Source organism: Galeopterus variegatus, unplaced genomic scaffold (genome assembly GCF_000696425.1).
Source record: "Galeopterus variegatus unplaced genomic scaffold, G_variegatus-3.0.2 Scaffold2302, whole genome shotgun sequence".
Classification (NCBI taxonomy): Eukaryota; Metazoa; Chordata; class Mammalia; order Dermoptera; family Cynocephalidae; genus Galeopterus; species Galeopterus variegatus.
In genome coordinates this window covers 113,093-136,930 of record NW_007728413.1, presented here as the reverse complement: position 1 = coordinate 136,930, position 23,838 = coordinate 113,093, and the positions used below count along the sequence as shown (strand labels likewise).

At 35.2% G+C, this 23,838-nt stretch overlaps 1 protein-coding gene across 1 annotated transcript in view; it reads right to left on the bottom strand.

Annotated features, from left to right (window-relative positions):
- LOC103597394 (dnaJ homolog subfamily C member 1) overlaps window positions 1–23,832 on the bottom strand; it is a 162,769-nt gene extending 138,937 nt beyond the window's left edge. Inside the window, exon 1 of the mRNA XM_008581223.1 lies at window positions 23,686–23,832. The gene's annotated coding sequence lies outside the window, so the exon portion shown is untranslated. The remainder of the gene's footprint in view (window positions 1–23,685) is intronic.
- Window positions 23,833–23,838: the final 6 nt, after the last annotated feature.

Genomic DNA, 23,838 nt, shown 5'->3' with positions numbered 1-23,838 from the left:
AAAGAGTAACATATTTAGATAGGCAAAAATGTAACAGGGAAATCCAAATATGCACCGAATAGATCTGTAAATCAACCAGCTGCTATATAAGCATATATATATATATATATATATATATATATATATATAATTACAACTTATTATTTATCAGAGAAACTTTGCACTTGAAGGGAATATAATAAGATTTTTTTTAAAAAAGACTGAAATAGGTTTACTATTGCAATGTATATTCATCTTTCTGATTCCAACATATAGTCATGTGTCTTCCTTAAACTATATTTGAGAGCAAGGATTGTATCTTCTACAGATTCTATAAAAACCTAGAAAAGTATCATACACCAACTAGGCATATAAATATTTGGTAAGGAGCATGCTGTGAAATGCTGGCATATGTGAAAGGCCTTGCTTCTATGAAGTAGGGCCAATAATAAAAACATGCAATTGTTCAATGGTAAATTAAGGCAATCACCATAAATGTTTATTCATTAATCCTAACACTGTTTTTTCCCTACTATCCACAGTTCCTGAAGGTACTATTATCCCACTATCAGCTGAAATTCCACATCAAATCTTCTGGCCATCTTATTTATCACTGAATTAACAGTAATAATTTTTAAAGTGTTAGTCAAATAAAGAGAAAATGCCAGCAGATTATTTTGAGGAGGGGTTTAAAGGAATACACACTGTATTTCTTAACAAAGATGAACAGCAGTCTGAAAAGGTTACACTTGCGTTTTAGGAGCAAGGGATGTTTCCCTGTTCTGGCTTTTCTCAGCTCTTCCCAGTGAGTAACAGAAGGCAAAAGAGCTGGAGAATTCTGCCTTCCTCATTCTACAGAGGTTATGTTTATTGACTTCTATGGCCATGTTAAAATCGGTGGAGGAAAAGACAAGCATTGCAGCTTCTGCCTTTCTCAAAGTTTCTTCTTGAATGCAGGCCACCCACTATGCTCCCCTATATCTCTTTTCTTCTACAACACCACCAGCACAACCACTGCAAAAACAACCAATCAAAACAAGCTATATCAGTAAAGGGGCAATGGGGCCAGTGGTAAGCAACAGAAGAAAGGAGCATTGATAGAACCAAATCTGCTTTTGTGAATGAGCCAGAACATACTGATGCTTTTTTGCAGGTAGATAGAGAATATCGTGGACTCTCACATTGCTGGCCCTTGACATATTTTCACAAGCACAAAAGTAGAATCCTAGTACTCAGTACTTAAATACCAGACAAAATTCAAAACTTTATCCTAACAATGTTTTAAAAAGAAAACTACCAAACAAAAAATGAAAAGAAAACAAAATGATAGACTATGCCAAATCAACTTACATTATTTACCTAAAATTTGCAATCTAGATAGTCTACTTATTTTACAAAGCTCAGTTTCTATAAAGCAATTATTACCAGGTTTTCTTCAGGGATTCACTTTATTTTGTAGATGCCCACAAAAACTAAAATATGAGTCAAAATAAAAATTCTGGAAGAGAAATAATTTCCCAAAGTAGTCATAGGAATTATCAATTAAACCCAAGCAAAGACTTGTGTGGCTTGAAGAAGTACAGATATATATTCATTTTTCTTTTCTGAACATTCTAATTCCTGAAGCCAATTTTTTTGTTTGTTTGTTTCTTTTCCTTTTTGTCTTTTTTACTGACCGGCAACGGGATCGCAACCCTCAGTGTTGCATCCGCACCGCGCTCAGCCAGTGAGCGGGAACCGGTCTCCACATGGGATCCGAACCCTCGGCGGGAGCGCCGCTGCGCTCCCAATCGGCGCACTTCTCCAGTGCGCCACCGGGCCGGCCCCTGAAGCCAATTTTGGACTTGAGTTTAGAATTGATTTCCCAGTACAGAGGATGAAAATTCACACACTCTTGAGACAACAGGAAATTACTATGTTTTTTTTTCACATTAAATAAAACAAAAACATCTCAATACATCCAATACAATATTTAAGTTAAAAGTCAGAAGGCTTACATTCTGTGACCCTACATATGATCATTACATCACTCTGAATCTCTACATCAGAGGGTTCATAACTGGTCTTTTCTTTCTTTTGGAAAACTTATGTTATTGTCTAATATAAAAATTCTTTGAACAGTCTTCAGAAAAATAATAAATTTCTTTTCAAAGTGACAATGGGAAAAAAAATCAATGCACAAGATATTTTTCTATATTCTGTATATCAAACCACATTTAGATGTGATTTAACTACAAAAAGTTGTTTTTTTCTTTTTTAATTTAAATGAGGATGTCTACTTTCTATATAGGAACATCTGGCTTATTTTGTAAGTTAGATAAGAAGCATCAATAGTAGTCTTCCTAAAGCACTTCTATTCTTCAAAAGTTCTTCCATCTTTCTCTTTCCTTATCAACCAAATATATATGCAGATATATTTTTCTTAATTAACTTTTTCAATAGGTAATACAATATACAAGAAGTAGTAAAGAATATAAAATATAAAAGTTCCCTATCCACCAGCTACACAGAAGCGTATCTCCATCAAGAAGGGGAAATTTGAGAGAGAGGGAGAGAGAGAAACAACATTCACACTCTATAAGAATTTCCATTATTTCTTAAAGCAAGATTTTGTAGAACTGACATACTGATAAAGTGATTTAGAAAATTCAGAAAGTCTCTTTCAGTAAAATGAAAGTCAATTAGTAAGTGAAAAGATCTGCCCAGAACCTAGTAAGTCAGGAGTCAGCAAATTCTTAAGCTTGAAGTGCTTTCGGTAAAACTAGGCAATGCTATGGAACAGCACAAGCAGGACTAGCATTAACAAACAACACATAGCACTCATCAATTGATTATATTTTGCCTTGCAATGCTACCAAATTATTTCCTGTCTAAAGGGCATGAATCATAAACTTCTTTCAAAGATACGATAAAACCTTGTGCAGTATAATAGATGAAGGATTAGAATGAGGCACAGGAAAAAAGAGGGAACAAATTTAAAAGACTGAGGAAACATGCACAGAACTACTACCTAAAAGAGCCTCTACAAGACGCAGGGATCTAAGGCTAAAATACTTTTCAAAACTATGTCATGAAGCCACCATTTATTCAAAGACTCTGTAAATTCAATGAGTGATACATTTATATAATGTTATCAGAAACATCTAAGGCTATAAAAAGTACATATATAGGAAATATCAACTCTGGTTAAACACTCAGTGACCTGAGGTGCACACATACTAGCAATCAGCTTACTTCAGGTTAATTACCTCTATGACATATGCCCCTTTTACTTAAATTACCTTATATATGATTAGTAAACAGGGGAATGATGTCCTCATAATGTAGAAGTTGTATTAGTTCAACTTAATTTTTTCCCCAGCATACTCATTTTTTAAAATGAACGGAGACAATCTTTCTTGAAATTAAAGACAAAGCATTAACAATATAACAAGACCTTAAAAAAAACAGCTAAAAGTCTATAGAAGTGCTTTTCATTAAAGTAAGTGTAGCTGGTTTAGTAGTTTCAAGATCTTCTATAGTTTCCATTATATAAAGCTGTCTGATGAATCTGTGAGGATAAGTGAAGAAGCTGCAAAGACATTTCCTCTATTTTTAAACTTATGGATTAGTGAAAAGGGCTTTACTCTAGATCATATTTTGAATTTTTTTCAAATGACCCCAAACACCCTATACTTCAAAAAAAGAAGTATAAGCACAAGGTTTTAAAGGATTTTAAGAACTCACTGCCTAAAATGCTAGGTGAAAATGCTTCTGGAGATTTAACTAATTTTTTTAAAGTACTGTTTTTGTTAGTGCTAATAAAGTTCTGTAGATTTTAGGGGCTCTATCGCAACCCTATTTTCCTGGATGTCCTACTACTTTTAGGATGTGATTGTGCAGAACATGAAGCCACATGGTGTTAGAACAGAAACACCTGTACTTGTATCTGGTCTACCTGGATAAAGTAGAAAATAATGGAAAACAAATTAAAGACAGAATACCAGTAAAGGAGATATCTTCATTTGCTTTTTTCCCTTTTTCTCCATGGCTTTACTGATAAACCTTCTGAAGTCAGTCAGGTTAGGGTATAATGGATAAAAGGACTATCAATCTTCTCTTTCTTACTCTCAGCTAAGTTTACTCTAGGCCTTCAACCTCCTCACTGTTTTTGATAATAATCAATCTTTCTGCTCCCATGAATTCTGCATTTTCATTATTATGAAACTGCAGAGTTTGTTTCTAGTTCCCCAGCTTATCTTTTTCAGAATCAAAACATAAATTTATGGAGATGGAAAGTCCTTAGGTTATCTTGTTTAACTTCTCATTGAGAAATCTCTTCTATATTATTAGTTACAAATATTTATTGACCACAGTGCTAAACATGTGCTAGATATTAAAGAAATGGCAATAAACAAAAACAAAGATACAAAATCTAAATATTGAACAAACTATATACGTAGAAGGGTACTTCAAAAAGTTTGAGGAAAAATAGAATTTAAAAATAGGAATCTTTCCATAAACTTTTTGAAATACCCTCATACATGTATTTCCTAATTCTGTCCATTGAGAAATACTAGACACAATGACACTTCAGAAGCAACAATCACACTTAGCGTGCTCATATTTTGGTTTCTAAATACTATTCTCAAATAAAAAGAACCAGAGCTCCTTGGAGAAATGACTGATTCTAGAACAGACGCAGTAGAAGTACAAGATGAGTCTGGAACATCTTGTGGTGCCAGAAAATAAGAAAGTGCCCTAAAAATTAACAGGGAGAAGTCAAAGGACACAGGCCAAGGTGAAGGAGATCCCAATGGCTAAAAGTGGTACAATATGAGCAAGAAAGTAATGATGTAACATAACCCATAGAATAAAATATTCATGAGTGTACTGATATAAATAACTGACTAAATATCCATGAGACAGGATATCTCTTGCTTACAGTAGAATTCCAATTAATCTATATAGAAAGAATAATGGAAATAGAAAAATCGCCATTTGGCAAATATCACAGTAATAATGGTTACAGGCAAAAATCATCAATGGATGCTAAAATTACTAGGCAAAAGTATTATGAGAAATAAGATATCTGCATAGTCTCAAAGTACTTTCCCACAAGGAAAATAACAAAGAGAAAATATTAACTTTACAATGGAGAAAGCTAACAGACACTTAACCTTAAGTAATCAACATTAACATCATCTGTGGTAAGACATATTGATATCATATGCCTCCTGATATGACACACTTGAAAAGGGCACATCACTTCCACGGTACTCACACCAAACTTGTATAACCTGAATTCAATTATGAGGAAACATTAGACAAACCCAAATTGAGGAACATTCTAAAATATAACTGCCCAATACTCTTTAAAAGTGTCAAAGTCAAGAAAGACAGACAGACTGAGGAACTGTCCCAGAGTGAAGGACATTAATGAGATAACTAAGTATGTGATTCTGTACCAGGAAAAGGATGTTAATGGGACAGCTGGAAAAATGTGAATAAGATCTGTAGACACGTTAATAATATTGTATCAATGTTAATTTCCTGGTTTTGCTAATTTTTCCAAGGTTATATAAGACAGTTGGGAAAGCTAGGTGGAAGGTGTATGAGAACTCTTTGTATTATTTTTGTATTATTTTGTATTTTGTACATTTTTGTATTTGTATTTTTGCACTATTTTGTATTATTTTTGCCACTATTTTGTTAAGTCTGGAATTATTTCAAAATGAAAACTAGTAAGTAAAAATAGTTTTAAAATACATTTCTTAAATCTACTATTTGAAGTCAGTGATCACACATCTCCTTAGCCTTTCCTTTTCACACTAAATATGTTAAATATGTTTCTTTAAGTACATTTTTCTTTAGAGAAGATTCCCAGAATCCCTACTATATGTGTAGCTCCCCTTTTAAAACTCTCACTTTGTTAATATCCCTCTTAAAGTATGTTACCAGGAATGTTTATATGTTGACATAGATTGCATTAAATTTCTCATTTTCCGTGATCAAGTCACTATATGTCTATTAATGCAAATTAGAGTTGGATTTTAAAAAGAGATGTATCATACTGTTGGCCTAATTCATCATGTGATCAACTAAAACGTGAGCATTTATCTTTATTGAGGTCAAACCAGATCTTCGCATTTTATACTTGAGCAACTGATTTTCTTAAGCAAACACTAAAAAAACCTTGCATTCCTGGGATAAATCCCACTCGATCATGGTGTTTAATTCATTTTATATGTTGCTAGATTTTTACTGGAAATTTTTATGTCTATATCCATCAAGGGTTATTGGTATGTAGTTTTCTTTTCTTCTGACATCTTTGTCTGGCTTTGGTACCAGGGTAATACATCATAGAATGAGTTGGGAAGTAGTCCCTCCTATTTTGTGGAAGTTTGTGAAAGATTATAATTATCTCATCCTTAAATATATGATAGAATTCACCAAAGAAGCCATGTGGGTATGGACTTCTCTTTGTGGGAAGATTTTTAATTACTAATTCAATTTATCTGTTTATTATAGGTCTATTCAGATTTTCTATTGAGACAGTTTTGGTAAATGGACTTTGTCCATTTAACCTAAGTTGTCTAATTTATTGGCAAAGTTCCTCATAGTATTCTCTTACAATCACTTTAATTTCTGTAAGGTCGGCTGTGATACACCCTCTTTCATTACTCAAGTTGGTAATTTCTTTTTCTTTTCTTCTTGATCAATTTTGTTAATCTTTTCAAAGGATAAACTTTTGATTTCACTGATTTTTCTATTATTTTTGTTTTGTATTTCACTGGTCTGTACTCTAATCTTTATTATTTCTTTCCTTTTGCTTGTTTTGGGTTTAGTTTGCTCTTTGTTCCCCATTGGGATCTGAAGGCATAAGCTTAGGTTATCTATCTGAAATCTTTCTTCTTTTCTAATATAGATATTTAAAGCTGAGGGTGTCCAACAGGGTCTTTCAGTCTCTGTATATTCTTTTTCATTCTTTTTTCTTTCTGAATAATTTCTATTGATGTATCTTCAAGTTCACTAATACTTCTGTCATCTCAAATCTGCTGGTGATCCCGTCTACTGAATTTTGCATTTCAGTTATTTTTCAACCCTAGAATTTCCATTTGATTCTATTGTCAAAATTTCTATCTCTTTATTGATATTCTCTATTTGCTTAGTCACTATCATCATACTTTTTTTTTAAAACATAATTTCCTTTATATCTTTGAACATATTTATAATAGCAGCTGGGAAGATTTTGTATTAAGTACAACATTGCGGCCCTTTTAATGACAGTTTACTGCTTTTTTCCTGATTATGAGTCACACTTTTATTCCTTTGTGTCATAATTTTTATTGAAAACTGTATATTTTGATAATATATTGGGGCAACTTTAGATTCATACTCTCCTCTTACCCCCACAATGCATACATTGGGGTTTGTTGTTGCTTTTATTGTTTGTTTAGTTTCTTGCTTAGGATTATTCTATGGAATTGGTCTTGCCTATAGTGTGCATCCACTGAAATTGGTGCTCATAATTTTTTTCCTTGTTTTTATTTTTAAGTCTGATTTTCTAAATATTGCTCCTGTGTCAACACAGATTAGTGATTAGCCAATCATCAGTCAGATGTTTTGCTTAAACACCTTTGGCCAACAAGGCTTTCTGCTGATGGATCTGTGTAATGTGTTGGGGGACACATTAAAAGTTTAGGCACTTTATAAGTCTGCCAAGGCTCTTACTTTCCACTGGACCCTCTTGTGTCTCTTCTGCACATGCACAAGACCTTGTGTTCAGCCAGGAATGTATGAATGGCTAGGGCCCTCTTCATTTCCTCCTGAGTGTGCAGACATCCTTGTACATATGTGTAGCCTTCCATATAGTCACAGATATGTTGGATCTTATCAAGGCCCACTATGACTGTCTCATTCTCTGGATATCTCTGTTAATTTTCTGGCTAGTCTGCTGGGATGTTTCTTGTCCCATCCAGGATAATAACCTCAGGGAGGCTGTGATCTTGGCCTTCCCCATTTGTTTGCCACTGAGACAGCTGCTATTCCCAGCTACATACAGGGGCATGAAATTTTTCGATGCTTCACTCCAAACCAAATCAACCTCTTCCAGCAGTGAAGCTATTGGTTCTCACAGCTCACAGATGGGCTGGAAGGAGAGATGGGTTCAATCCTGGCTAAAACGCCACAGGCTCTTGACTTATCTTACCTGAAGTTCCCTAGCTTTCCTCATTTGGTTTTTAAACAAATTTTCTCAATTTGTTGTATGCATTTCGTCAACTTGCAGAGTCTTGAAATCACTGTTTTTTACACTTTTGTCAAGTTTGACCATTGTTTTGGGAGAGCAGATTTGCTAAGCTCCTTACTCCATTCCAAAAGTCCTATGTCCCATCTCTCTTTCTTTTTTTTTTTTTTACATCATCCTCTAAACTGTAGCTTTCAAAAATATTTGATCATATGACCCATCAGGAAAAAACTTTTTAATTTCTCTCTACATGAGTATCTGAATTGTATATATTTATTCATTAACATATGTGTCTATTACTATACTAATATATGCTATATTAGAAAACATATATGAAAATAGCTCTAAACTAGGGGTCTAAGCCAGGGGCAGGTTGCAGTTTATCTATCCCTGCAATAAACCGATACTGCCCAATAAAAATATAATAGTCACATGTATAACTTTACATTTTCTATTAGCTACATTTTAAAAAGTAAAAAGAAAACAGGTGAAATTAATTTTAAGAATATATTTTATTTAAACCAATATATTCAAAATATTATTTTTTCAACATGTAAGCAATATTTAAAATTATCGAAATATTTTACTTTTTTCATACTGTCTTCAAAATCCAGTGTATATTTATTTTTCTATAGTACATCTCAATTCATAAGCTAAATTTTTGATGGTTAAAGTGAAATATGGTCCTACCCAAATAATAAAATTATGTTTAATGGGAAAATATTTTAAATTCCTCCAGTTTTTCAAATTTAATTTTAAATTAATTAAAGTTAAATACAATGTAAAATTCATGTTCTCAGTCTACCCACATTTCAAGTGCTCTATAGCCATATGTGGCTAGTATTGGACAGCACACCTTTGAACTACAAGCACTGTGAGGACTTAAAGGATTATAAATAGCCTACAATGTGGCTGATTGTTCAGGGTGTATATAATATTGAATTAAAGAGATATGGTATGTATGAAAGCATCAGAAGAGTAATACAAAGATTAGAAGCCCCAAATTGCAGTCTCATTCTCAAAACCTATTAGTTGGCTTTCTTGGCCAGGATAGCACATTGTTTGCTTATCAGAATGTAGAATTATAACTATATCTTATTATAAGGATGTTTACAACTACTTTTATTCAACACAGTCCATAAATCTACTTCATTTTACCCTAACTCCTAAAATTATAATGAAATAGGTTTGTGATTCATCGAAATCATTATTAGAAATTATTTGGTAATATTTTTTAAATAACAAAATAAACATATATTTCTATATCATGAATTAATCTAAAGGTTAAATATGTTTTTTTTGTCTAAAACCTTTGTCTTATTTAATTTCCCACTTATAATCCATACAATTTATCTCATAAACATGAAAACATTTGTTGTTATTTAATCCAATTGTGATTTAATTGAACAGTACTCTTCTTTCCAAAATAATAGAATTTACATGAGTATTATGTTAGTAATATTAGCAGGACTCTAAATAAAATTCCGCCAACCCCACAATTCAAATGGTTCTCATTAGCCCATGTTTCTCTCTTGCCCTTGTGTACACATATAATTCCTACACATTATAATCAAATGTGAATACGACTTTATATTTGGCTTTTTTTCACTTACATTATAAGTATTTTTCCATGTTGCTATGTATTGTTACTTATGTTGTTAACAATTATTACACATTACACCAAAAATATTTACTCAAACATTCCTCTACTCTTAGAATTTGATTGTTTCCAATTCTTTACTATTAATAATGCTGTAAAAGAACTAACAAATTAACAAATATAAGAAGAAGGATTTCTTATCAGAATTTCATAACAATCTAGGCAACTGCATATTCTATTCTGTCACAAAAACAAAGGTTAAAAACATTATTGCAGAGGACTGGTGCAGAGGCAATACTGTTTATCCATGTTAGAAAGGCCACAATGATTGCCCATAAATGAAAATGTCTTTTAAAAAGATCTTTACACCACGGTGCTCTTTCATGTTATTATCTTTAAAGACTTACCTTAGATTAACAACTTAATATTAATGGTATATAATAATTAGAAAATAAATGTGTCCCTCAAATTGTATGTAAACTGATTAAATTTAAATCGTATAAATCCAAAATGAAAGGGCCCTTTATCTTCTCTTGTAAATTTGAATTGCATATTTCTTTCCTTAAAATAAATCATTTAAAATATGTTGCAAATGTGCACTGTATAAACTGCTTAAAGCTTCAAATTAAGGATCACTCTTAATTCTACGAAGCTAACATCCATTAAAATTCTATATTGTCCATCAAGTTGATTATTAAGTTTTCACTAAGGCTCACTCCCACTGTCCTATATTTTGTTTTGTGAATCTTGGAAGACTGATTATAAAAGAACAAAACGTTACTTAGGTCCAGAAAGAAAAAGTCTTAGAGGTTTGTGAGTGGCACATTTTTATAAAGGGTCAACATTAAATTACCTGCAAATAATTTAGCTCTGGGACCATTACTTTACTCTAGCCCATGGTTTTTCTGACATGTACCCAAGTTTCAATATCTATCTTCCCACCTGGCATATTTTTCTAACTAGTTTCAAGACATTCCAGGACTGTCCTCTGGGCATCTCCAGTAACAGGGCCATATATGCCACTCTGAGATAATGAACCTACCTATTACTGTATTTAAAACATTATAGGATACAATTATTTTAGAAATGTTAATTCCCTGTTTTACCACCCAGACTTGGACAAAGTCTGGGAATAGTGGCCAGAAAGAAAGAAGAACAGAATGGTATACTATCCCTAAGTAACAGCCTCTTAATTGCTGTGAATAATAGACCTGACTATACTTGTACTTTCGGATGATAAGTGGTAAAAGGTTCTAAGATAATAGGAAAACTAGCATTAAAAATAATTATTATAAAAGAAATACAGCTTTTTAAAATGCTCCAGCATCAAAGCGGCACTGCAAGTATTTGAGGGACTTCCTCCCAAACCCCACTTGAAACATGTACTAATGCTAAAATTTAAAGAGACAAAACTAAATATGTACCAATGCTAAAATTTAAAGAGAGAAAACTAAATATGTACCAATGCTAAAATTTAAAGAGAGAAAACTATATATAGCCATGATCAAAAAATAGTTAAGTATCTCTATAGACAAAAACAAATGAAAACGTGTAGCCATAAATAGGGATTAAGCGATAGGCCTACTAGATTCCATGCCTACAAGTAGGCAGAAAAACCACAAGTTTGACTCTCATGGAGTAATGAGGAATAAAAGCACTCTACAAATGCCTGGGATCACAGCCAGGCTTGATGTCTGAAACCAGGGGTTGCAGTGGATCTCTACCACCTGCGGAGAAAAAAAAAATGTAAATTCACCTTTAGCTCCCTCCAATAAGTGAAAACATGTGGTATTTCTTTTTCTCTGCCTGACTCGTTTCACTTAATATTATTCTTTCAAGGTCCATCCATGTTGTTGCAAATGGCAGTATTTCATTCGTTTTTATAGCTGAGTAGTATTCCATTGTGTAGATATACCACATTTTCCGTATCCACTCATCCGATGATGGACATTTGGGCTGATTCCAGCTCTTGGCTATTGTGAAGAGTGCTGCAATGAACATTGGGAAACAAGTATACCTTCGACTTGATGATTTCCATTCCTTTGGATATATTCCCAGCAGTGAAATAGCTGGGTCATATGGTAGATCAATCTGCAACTGTTTGAGGAACCTCCAAACCATTTTCCATAGGGGTTGCACCATTATGCATTCCCACCAACAATGTAAGAGAGTTCCTTTTTCTCCGCAACCACGCCAGCATTTATCGTTCAGCGTCTTTTGGATTTTAGCCATCCTAACTGGGGTGAGATGGTATCTCAGTGTGGTTTTGATTTGCATTTCCCGGATGCTGAGTGATGTTGAGCATTTTTTCATATGACTGTTGGCCATTTGCATATCTTCTTTAGAGAAATGCCTACTTAGCTCTTTTGCCCATTTTATTATTGGGTTGCTTGTTTTTTTCTTGTAAAGTTGTTTGAGTTCTTTATATATTCTGGATATTAGTCCTTTGTCAGACATGTATTTTGCAAATATATGGGACATAATAATCAACTACATTGTATATTGACAAAATAAAAATAATAATAATAAAAAAAAAGAGGGAGAAGGGGGAGGAAGAGGGGGAGAGATTGGACAAGGGGCATAAAGAATAAGTACAATTTGTAACAATATATATACTAGTAATATTGATTCAATCAACATATGTCCATATTGAACCCCCAAAACATGTATGATCAATTATGATTCAATAAAATAAAATTTAAAAAAGAAAAAAAAAATGTAAAAGGTGAGAAGGCCACTGCCTGAGGCTACAGCTTATGAAAGAGTATGTATCTGAGATATTAAGGGGCAATGGTTTTAGTCCCACAGCCAAGACCAGGCCAAGGGACCTGCAGACTTGGTATATGGATCTGCAATGGCCCCAATATAACCTCAGGAGGGAGCCCTAAGCTGCCTATATAAGACTTAGTTCTTGTCTAGGTATCTCAGGGAAAGGAGTAAAAGCAATTATAAAGCAGAGGGAGAGGTGAACAGAAAGGAGGAAAACACTCTCACTCAAGATGAGCCTGAAAATTAAAATTCCACCTACAGCAATATAATATTTTAATTATCAAAGAGAAAGTATTTACTTCCCACTTTAAACGCCTATGTGCGATTCTTCATTACAATCCCAAAGTCAAAAACATTTTTATATCACAATGATAGGTTTGAAGCAGATATAGAACCTGCACAACTGCACACAGGAGTCCTGCTTTAATAGTCTATAACAGCTTCTAGGCACATCCTAAATTACATTAATTCTGTGGTCTGTATTGTCAAAGATGACATAATCAAGCAGGCTGAAAGACCATCTTCTGGGAGCGATACAAAAAATATTTCTATATAAGGAAATAGATATTGCTCAGGTCTCATCCAACTTCAGGATTCTATTATGGGTCCCTTAATTTTTGTTTTGCGTTGTTTTCCCTTAGCATAGAATTTTTTTTTCCCTTTTGTCTTTTTTCGTGTCCGGCAATGGATCGCAACCCTCAGTGACGCGCCCGTACCGGACCGGGACTGGCAACGGGATCGCAACCCTCGGTGTTGCTCCCACACCTCGCTCAGCCAGTGAGCAGGAACCAGTCTATATGTGGGATCCGAACCCTCGGCGCGCCACCGGGCCGGCCCAAGCATAGAATTTTTAACATGTCAAATCCAGATGCAATTTCTTTCTTGTACCAATTCTGTTTGAAATAACAGTAACTAAGGAGGTATAAAAACTGTGTCGACATTAAGACATACTTTTTTTCCTCAGTTGCTTATGAAATTATGGAAGGCAAAGGCAAAAAGATTGGTAATTAAGTATTCAGTCCAAAGAAAAGCAGTACTCATTAGGAGCTATGAAGTGGTAGAAGGGGCAACTAACAAAAATAGATGACTTTGGAATCCCTAATTAGTATTATAAAGAGCCAACAGTCTGAGGGGCCAGCCTGTGGTTCATTTCAGAGAGTGTGGTGCTGATAACACCAAGGCCACGGGTTTAGACCCCTATATAGGGATGTCTGGTTAGCTCACTTGGGGGAGCACAGTGTTGACAACACCAAGGCAAGGGTTAAGATCCTTACTGGCCATCTTTTAAAAAAAAAAAAAAAAAAGAGCCAATAGTCTGGCACACAAATAGAACTGCATTTAAAAATCTCTATTAAGGGCTGGCCCGGTGGCGCACTTGGTAGAGTGCAGCGCTTGGGAGCGCGGCAGCACTCCTGCCGAGGGTTCGGATCCCATATAGAGACCGGTCCGCTCACTGGTTGAGCGTGGTGCGGGTGCGACACCGAGGGTTGCGATCCCGTTGCCGGTCGCGGTGCGGGCGCGACACTGAAGGTTGTGATCCCGTTACCTGTCATGAAAAAAGACAAAAAGGAAAAAAAAAATCTCTATTAAAATCATTTAATTAAAGAAATAATAATCCAAATAGATAACAGCAGAGAACATGGAAAATATTTCATAGCTAGCAATATATTAGATGGATGAGTTACAGAACAAACAGAACGGGTAACCTCAAAGTTAATATTACCAAGTAGGAGCGCTGGTGATTTCTTGGTCAAAGCATCATTAAAGACCTATATTAAGTTAATAACACAAAGAATTATTAAATATAACAGGCAAGTCAGCAAAGTAAGTGATCAGTTTGAATTAAACTGATTACCTGAAACAACCCTTAGCAGACAGGAATATCCTACGCATGGAGGTTCAGACAACGATTGTCCCTAGAAAAACAGAATGAACATAATACTAAAACCTTTACAGATGAAAGAAAAGCATGGACAAAACTGTACAGTTAACTTACTAGGAAGAAAATAACTAACACAATTGGAACAACTTAAAAAAAAGAACAAAACAACAACAAAACCTACACTGGGTTAAAATACAAAAAAAAGAAAAGAAAAAGAAAACTACAAAGTATACCTCTGACAAAATGGAAACAGTAATGAGTGATTTTATCCCAAAATATTAAGCCATATCTACACAACACAGAAATGTTAATTCTCTAAGGCTGTGCTATCCAATATGTGCTATTCAATATCCATTAGCCATATTTGAGCACCTGAAATGTGCTAGTACAACTAAGAAATCAAATTTTTAATTTTAATATTTAAATTTAAAAACTGATACGTGATTCAGTTACCAGAAACTTTTAAGTATGTTTGGGACAATTTGGGTACATGAATATACTTGTTAGCTGTACATTTTATGAAATCTCAATACAGATGAGGAATTTTCAATCAAAATTGAGCTGAATTGAGGTATACCTTCTGAATTGAGGTATGCTAGAAGTACAAATGTAAAATACACACCAGATTTTGAAGACTTAGTTACAAAAAGCTAGAATGTGAAATATCTCATTGATAATTTCTGAAAATGTGATTATATGTTGAAATAATATTTTTGATACATCAGGTTAAAGAAAACATATCATTAAATTTCACCTGTTTCTTTTTTACATTTTTAAATGCGGTTTCTAAAAATTTTAAATTACCTCATATATCTATCGCACAGTTCTGCTCTAAAGGATCAACGGTCTGAAAAAGTCTGTCATCTGTCAAAAATGTGAAATACCGGGCCGACCCCGTGGCTCACTCGGGAGAGAGCAGCGCTGGGAGCACAGCGCGCTGCAGGTTTGGATCCTATACAGGAATGGCTGGTGCGCTCACTGGCTGAGCGCGGTGTGGTCGACCCCACGCCAAGGGTTGCGATCCCCTTACCGGTCACAAAAGAAGGAAAAAAAAAATCTGAAATACCTATGTCAAGATTTGTAAATACAGTATTATCTTATCTCCTAGTATCACAAAATATTACTTTAGGCTACTCAGAAATTGCATATTTATACATTCCAAAGTCATTTGTACCCTCTTCATACAGAACATGGTTACAGATCATTAAAGTATTCCTCTGAGTTACTGCAAACCATGGTAACATTTAATGGTAATCCTGCCATCCAAAGTAATCAAATAACTGAAGGATGCTAATTCATTAGACTTCTTGATTCCTTCTCTACCTAGACTCCTTCGCCCATGTGTTAAACAATACTTTTGCTTCTACGAGAGCTAAATAAGGATCTTTAGTTTGGAAAAGATTTTGATAAGACTAATTTTATAGGACAATTTAATGTTTATACACACACACACACACACACACACACATATAGATTTACTTTATATACACCAGGGTACTTAAAAAAGTTCATGGAAAGATTTGTATTATCTTTCAATTCTATTTTTCAAAAAACTTTTTTCAAGTATCCTCATATTTACTTTATACATATATACTTATAAATGTATATATATATGTTTTATATATATATATATATATATATATATGTTTATATAATACACACACACTTATAAACTTCCTCCTGAAAGAAAAACGTCAGAACTGCATGCCTTAGCAGAGCTTTTTCAACCTCTTCATACCATGGCACTTCATAGAACATTATATTTGTAAGACACACTGGAGTAAATTTTGAAGGCTGCTCAAGGGACAGCAACACTATGTCAGCACAGTTGCTTGCAGCACACTAACTGGGAAGCTCAGTCTTAATAGGTCCCTGCAAAATACTACAAGAAATCTCTGGACCCATATTATATTTTCACCTGTCTCATATTGTATTATATTCTCACCCGTCTAGTATTTTATTTTTACTTATGCCTAGAGTTGTGAAAATACAACCCTCCAACATTTTAAATGGTAATATCCAAATAAGGCCACAAGATGGAGATATTACCCCATTCCCATTTATATTTGTATTTATGCATTTTCTGTGTACTTTTACCTTCCCTGTGTACTTCCTACTTTCTCCATTAGCAGTATTCTCAACTACTGCCTCTATCTCTAATATTTATTTGAATTCCTTTGCCATTCTGCTTTAACTAGCTTTTTATAGAAATATTACATAATGAATACTTTCATGATTTTTGTTTTTAATATTAAAAACAGGCAGATAATTAGAATATTTTCTTCTAGCTCAGTATTTTCCCATTTCTCTAAAATTAAGGTTTTTTTATTTACACATTTTTCTCCTGTAGGCAATTAAAAAAAAATTGCTGCCCACAAAGTAATAAGTAGTCCAAAAGTCATTTACCCCAATACACTCAGTTACCTTATAAGGCCACAGATCTATTTCACGTTGATACCACTCAAAACTTCTCTGGCACTTTTTTTTAATTAATTTTTTTTTATTGGTTATGAATATTCATGGAATACAAAGCAAACTGTCACCACTGGTGCCTAAGATGTAATGGCCAGACCCATACTGGCAGCATGCCCACTACCACAAATTGTGATTTTACCCCATGTCCCCCACCCAATTATCCCCAACCTCCCTCCCTCCTCCCTTCCCCCACAACTCCACTTTGTATCCCAAGGTATGTTTTCTCCCTCTGCAAATCCAACACATCACTGTGGTCTTTCTTTCCTTCCTTCTTTCTCTCTTAGCTCCCACTTATGAGTGAGTACATATGGTAGTTATCACTCTGTGCTTTGCTTATTTCACTCAACATAAGTTTCTCCAAGCTCATCTGTGTTGTTGCAAATGAGAGAATTTCATTCTTTTTTATGGCAGAGTAGTATTCCATGGTGTATATATACCATATTTTCCTTATCCAGTCATCCATCAATGGACATTTAGGATGGTTCCATATCTTGGCTATTGTGAACAGAGCTGCGATGAACATGGGAGTGCAGGTATCCCTTCAACATGATGATTTCCAATCCTTTGGGTATATACCCAGAAGTGGGATTGCTGGATTGTATGGAAGATCTATCTATAATTGTTTGAGAAACCTCCATTCTGTTTTCCATAGTGGTTGTACTAATTTACAGTCTGGGACTCTTCTTTGTGAACAGTCCTCAAGCCAGTCTACGAACCTTACATGAAATTTATATTCAGATCTCTTTACCAATATAAATTGTACTTACCTGAGCTTGCTAACCTAATTTAGAAACTAAATTTAGTTCCAAATGACTATTAGCTATAGCCAAAACTCAAATCCAACTTAAAGATTTACTATTAATGAGGATCATGTCAAGAATATGCTGCAGGCTTTGAAGGCAATTCAAAACAAGAAGATTTTATGATATTTTCAGAGACGGCAGCATTGTGAAGCTTTGAACAATAACTACTTTCTATATCAACATGAATTACTTAAGTTAAATCTTATATACTTCCAAAGGTGTGATATAAACAGTCACACATTCATTCTGTACAACTACTATGCAACCACAGACATGGCAATCATTTGAACTTTATAAAATGTCTAAACTAAAGTGCTTTTTTAAACACAGGAAGTCTATTTCCTATTGCAGATAAAAGATTCAAACAGAAATACTATAAGATGTGATATAATCAACTACAAAATCACAGTTTGCAGTCTTCCTATATTATACATATATATTAACTTCTGTAAATCAAATTTAACCACTATTAACATAAAACCACTTAAAGTCAGAAAAGAACCTAAATACTAATCTTCTACCTGCTAACTAAAAGTGTGGTAATTGAAAATAACTGCTAATAAGATTAGCAATTTTAAAAAAACTCCAAGTCAGTTTTCTTGGTAATGTATAGATTCAATCGGTCATGGGACAGTTTCATTAACTTGTCATATTTTAATGGCATAAATAAAGTTCTTCAGGTTTGACTAGAAATAAGAAATATCTACCTTCCTCAGTAGGCATGTATATAGACTCTAAGCTTTCTCTATGGTCTGTTCAGACTTTCCCAGTAAATGACAACAAAGACTTTCTTTCTGGTTTTAACTTATTTTGACTACTGCTCATTACACACATCACAGTAGGGTCTCATGTAGCATTTTAAAATTCTTGTACCTTCTATAACCAGGAGTTAGTTGTATGTATTCTGTAATTTGTTTAACTAAGAAAATTACTCCCTTTTAGAATTCTAGTGTTTGCTTTCGGTGGCATTATATATAATACTGCTTCTTTTCCATTTAATACTGCTGCTTATACTATGACATGTCCTTTATTTAATTCTTGATCTTAGACTCTTAGCTTTAATATTAAACAACTCAAAGTCTATTAGCTGACTGCAAAGAGCTTATGTCTTACTAGCAATAAAATGGTCATCCATTTAATAATGAAGCATATTGTTTCATACACATTTTCTCCCTAACCAGAAATAGAAAATGTGGCATGTCCTTGCTTCTGTAATATGCCTTACTATATATGAGATTCCAGTGCAAGATGATAGTAATCAGAAACACTTACTGAATAAGTGAATGAACGCTAATCTTACTTAATTTAGTATTATATAGGATGGGAATGAAATTCTAGATTAAAACTTTAATTAAGTCCTAATGACTCTCTTAGTCAAAAAATTTCAGTAAATATAAGTAATATCTCAAAACCCAAATATTTAGCTCTTAAGATGGAATACCTATTACTGTATTATTTACAATGTAGCAATCATATTTTTATATTCATTAGTATAGGACCTATCTTTCACAGTTTTGATGAAAATAAAGGTTTTTGAAAATATATATGACTATAGCTTCATTATAAAATGATCTAGGATCCTGCTTCCCCCAATCAGAAGCCTCTCTTTTCACTGCAACTCCTTTCCTTTATCTCTGTTCAACTCTATGCAAGAAAGGCTTTGGAATTGTTTTAATTATGGATGGAATTAGTTGGTATCATTATTGTCCAAATAGATCCAATAACGATGGACTTAGAAAAAGATTCCTAAAACCATATAGTAGCAGTTTATGGAATAAGCAGTTCACTGATAGAAAACATAACAAAGTTGAGAACAGGCTTAATATAGACACTAGGCATTTTATTAAACTATTTGTATTAGTGCTACTTGTAACTGCCACATAAATTCTCCTCTCAGCAGTCACCAAGTCTAATATTTAACCTTACCACTACCCTACCCTCTATTTCATTCATGACACTGAACCAAACACGATTTTGAAATTCACTACATTAGGGCAATCGCTAGGTAAAATGATGACCTATATAATAAGATTTTAGAATATATCTCTAGAAGGAGTTGTAACAACAGAAGCCAATTCGACTTTCCTAGCTCAAGTTAGGCAGTTTTCTATGAATAATAAAAGATAAAAGACTGTAAGAGTGTTTTCATAATTAGCATTAAAAAAAAAAACCTCAGAATAGCATAAAAGGAAACTTACAACTTAAAGATTTCTGTTCTATCAGTCTATGAATAATAAAAGATAAAAGACTGTAAGAGTGTTTTCATAATTAGCATTAAAAAAAAACCCCTCAGAATAGCATAAAAGGAAACTTACAATTTAAAGATTTCTGTTCTATCATGTCTAGATTACATGTGGCAAAATTTTCACAATAGACTTGCTTTTTCCCATAAAATATGCTCACGTAACGTCCATAGCATAAAAGGAAACTTACAACTTAAAGATTTCTGTTCTATCAGGTCTAGATTACATGTGGCAAAATTTTCACAGTAGACTTGCTTTTTCCCATAAAATATGCTCACGTAACCTCCTCTACACTATACTACCACACTACATTAAACATTGTGTAGGCCGGCCCGGTGGCGCACTGCTACAGTGCGCTGCTTGGGAAGCGCGGCGGCGCTCCCGCCGAGGGTTTGGATCCCACATACAGACCGGTTCCCGCTCACTGGCTGAGCGAGGTGCGGGTTCCCGCTCACTGGCTGAGCAAGGGGCGGGCGCAGCGCCAAGGGTTGCGATCCCGTTGCCGGTCCCGGGCCCCTTCGGACACGAAAAAAGACAAAAAAAAAAATCTTTAGAATTACATTCAACTTCTCTTTTTCTCTCCATCCCACACTCAAACCTGTCAACTCTATGATCAAATTAAATCCAGAATCTGACCACTTTGCACCACCTCTATTGCTACCAGCCAGGTCCATTCTACACTATGCACTACAATTATTCCTCTAAGTAACTAATGCCTTACAGACTATCCTTAACACAATAAAGGGACTATTTTGAAACTTAAGTCAAATCATGTATCTCTTCTGTTCAACTTCCCCCTCATCCCAGTGGATCCCCAACTTATAAGTAAAAGCCAAAGTCATTATAATGGTTTACAAAGCCCTGCATGATCTTCCCTTAACCCCCTATGGCTCTGGTCTCATCTCCTATTACTGTTCTCCTTGATCACTCTGCTCCAGCCACACTGGCTGACTTGCTAGTCCTCAAACACTAAACAAGCTCCTGCCTCAAGGCCTCTGCACTTACTGTCTACTCTTCCTTGAATGCTCTTCAACCATGCTACAGTCTGAATGTCTGTGTCCCTGCAAAATTCATGTCTAAACCTAATCCCCAATATGATAGTATTTTAAGGTGGGGCCTTTGGGAGGTGATTTAAGTCATAAGAGTGGAGCCCTTATGAATGGGATTAGCGCCCATTATAAGAAAAGTCCCAGAGAGCTGCCTTGCCCCCTACACCATGTGAGGACACAGCAAGAAGGTGCCATTTATGAATCCAAAGGCCCTCACCAGACACAGAATCTGTTGGTACCTTAATCTTAGACTTCCCAGCAGCCTCCAGAACTGCGAGAAATAAATTTCTGTTGTTGAAAAGCTATCCAGTTTATGGTATTTTGTTATGCAGCTCAAACAGACTAAGATACGTCAATTATCCACATGGCTCTCTCCCTAAGTTCCTTCAGAGGTCTTCTCTGACCATCTGATATTAATATTTACTTGTTTGATTGTTCACTAGTTGTTTCCCCCTACCAAACTATAAGTTTCACGAGGCTGGGGTTTTGTTTTATATAAAAGCCAACTCCCAATGCTTAAAATCTAGTAGGCACAAAATAAATCTCTGTTGAATGAACAACAACAAAAAAACTGCTTAGTACATAGAGCCAGGTCACCACTTTTGAGTAGCCTAACTTCTTTGTTCTGGTCTTTCATGTTTGGCTAGTCACCAAAAGATTGCTTGGCTCTGGCTTGAAAATTATGCATTAAAGACCTCAGACAGGCTGTATTTGTCTCTACCAAATTTCTGGTCACCTGAAAGTCTTTCAAGAAAGTTAAGATTCAACATAAAGAACTTGTTCCAATCAGTTTCTCTGCTTAGATAGAATATAATTCCTTCTGGCATTCTTTCCAATTTCAACACAGCTGGATAGAGAAACACACATTAAAACAATTTTCTGGATCCTTCTTTTCAAATTCTTCCTCAACAAAGAATCTTCTCAATTATCGATGCTTCTTTATTTCCCCATCTTTGACCATATAGTTAAGTGCTCTGGCTGTTCACAGTTTTTTTTTTAATTCTGCAAATTAAGTTGCATGAAATTATAAATGAAAATTGTATGAGAGTTCACATGCAAAGCTAGATTACATAATCTAAATTTTAAACTACTGCTAATAATTTCTGTATTCTTTTAAAGCGGCCTAATTTTCCATGAAAACTGGGAAGCATCTTCAAGGTCTTTGGATAGGTTACGTGTAAGACTCTGTCTAGCTACAGAATTTAATCGATCATAATAAATTCTAAACAATTATTCCTGATATTAAAGGCATTCTTAAAAGTTAGTCTTCAGAATTATAATCTTACGAATTATTTTTATACATTTACGTCATCATTTACTTTGAAAATGAGGCATATTTTCTCTCTATAAGCAGGAAGTGGCACCAGGTGACAGATCATAAACATAGTTATTACAAAACTGTTCGCACATAAGAATTTGAAGTGTGAAATGCTTACACTATATAACTCTTACAAAAATAAAAATTGTTAAACCTATGGTGCCATGGAAACCTAGCAATTTTACACTGTATAATGGAAGTAATGAAAATACACTGTTGGAAAGTTAAATTTCTACTTAGCATAAGTTCAACAGTTCACCCAAATTTATAACTTATGGGAGGGAAATGTGCAATTACATATCTAGTCAAGTGAAGTGTGCCTTGAATGACAACTGTTGGCAAACCTTAATTTCTTTTTTACACGCGTAACTATTAAAGCACCGTATGAAGAGCTCAATCAGATAGTGTGAAATTCTAAGTCTTTCTCCATAATCCCGAAATCAGTGAAATGTCCTCCTCCTTGGCACGGGGCTTCAGGTAGGGACTGGATATCTATCCTCACTCAACCTCTCTCAATGGTTGAAATAAAAGGCAACAAACGGATTTTACAGGTTAACTCTAGAAGCTAAAACAGGAAACAAAAGAAAAAAAAGAAAAGAAACTGATCCTGTGCTACTAGTTGGGCTTCTTTTCCAAAGTACCCCAAGTACCTCTACTGCCCCAAAGCTTAACTCCTCCTATGAGTTCCGGGACCAACCTGGTAGAGGCCTCAAATTCCTCCAGATTTCTCAACTGAGACACAAACCCCTATCTAACAGGCTAAAAAGATCACAAAGTACAATGCAAGAAAAACTTCTGCAGCACAGACACTGACCCAAATTGCATTCCTATCGTCTCAGAAAGGAAGGAGAAAGGAGGCAGCTGAAATAAGAATAAGGATTAGTTTAAGTGGGAAGATGACAATTTGGGGTGAGACATGGCTACTCCTCCCATTCAGGAGGGCAGGAAAGGAAAGGGTAGGTGTGAAGAAAAAAACAAAACAAACAAACAAAAACACCTCCACTCTTCCTTCTTCCTCCAGCATAGCTGGGGGTTGGGGTGGGAGTGCGGGGGTCTTCCCCAGATTGCCAGAACAAAGAGACCCCTGGCCGGTGGCACCTTCCAGACAGCCACTGAGACCGGAACCTGAGAAGTTGCAGCAGGGGTGAGGGACTGGGGAAGGCGGACAAGTTCTTCCGAGGCTGGGGTTATGAGAAGACCTTGGCGGACCGGGCCAGGAGGGCCGCCAGAGCGCGGAGTGACCAGGTCCTGCCCTCCGTGCCTGGCTCCCTCGGAGAAAACGGGGTCAACGCCCGCCACTTCCCCCTTTTCCGCCCGGACCCGCGCGTTTCCACGCTTACCTGCTGCACCCCGAGGAACTGGTAGAAGTTGAGCTGCACCTCCTCCACCAAGTCAAACAACTCCAGGTCTCCGCTCTCCCAGCCGCGCGCCGGCCCCACGGCCGCCAGCAGCAGCAGCCACAGCCACGGTGGCGGCGGCGGGGACGGCACGAG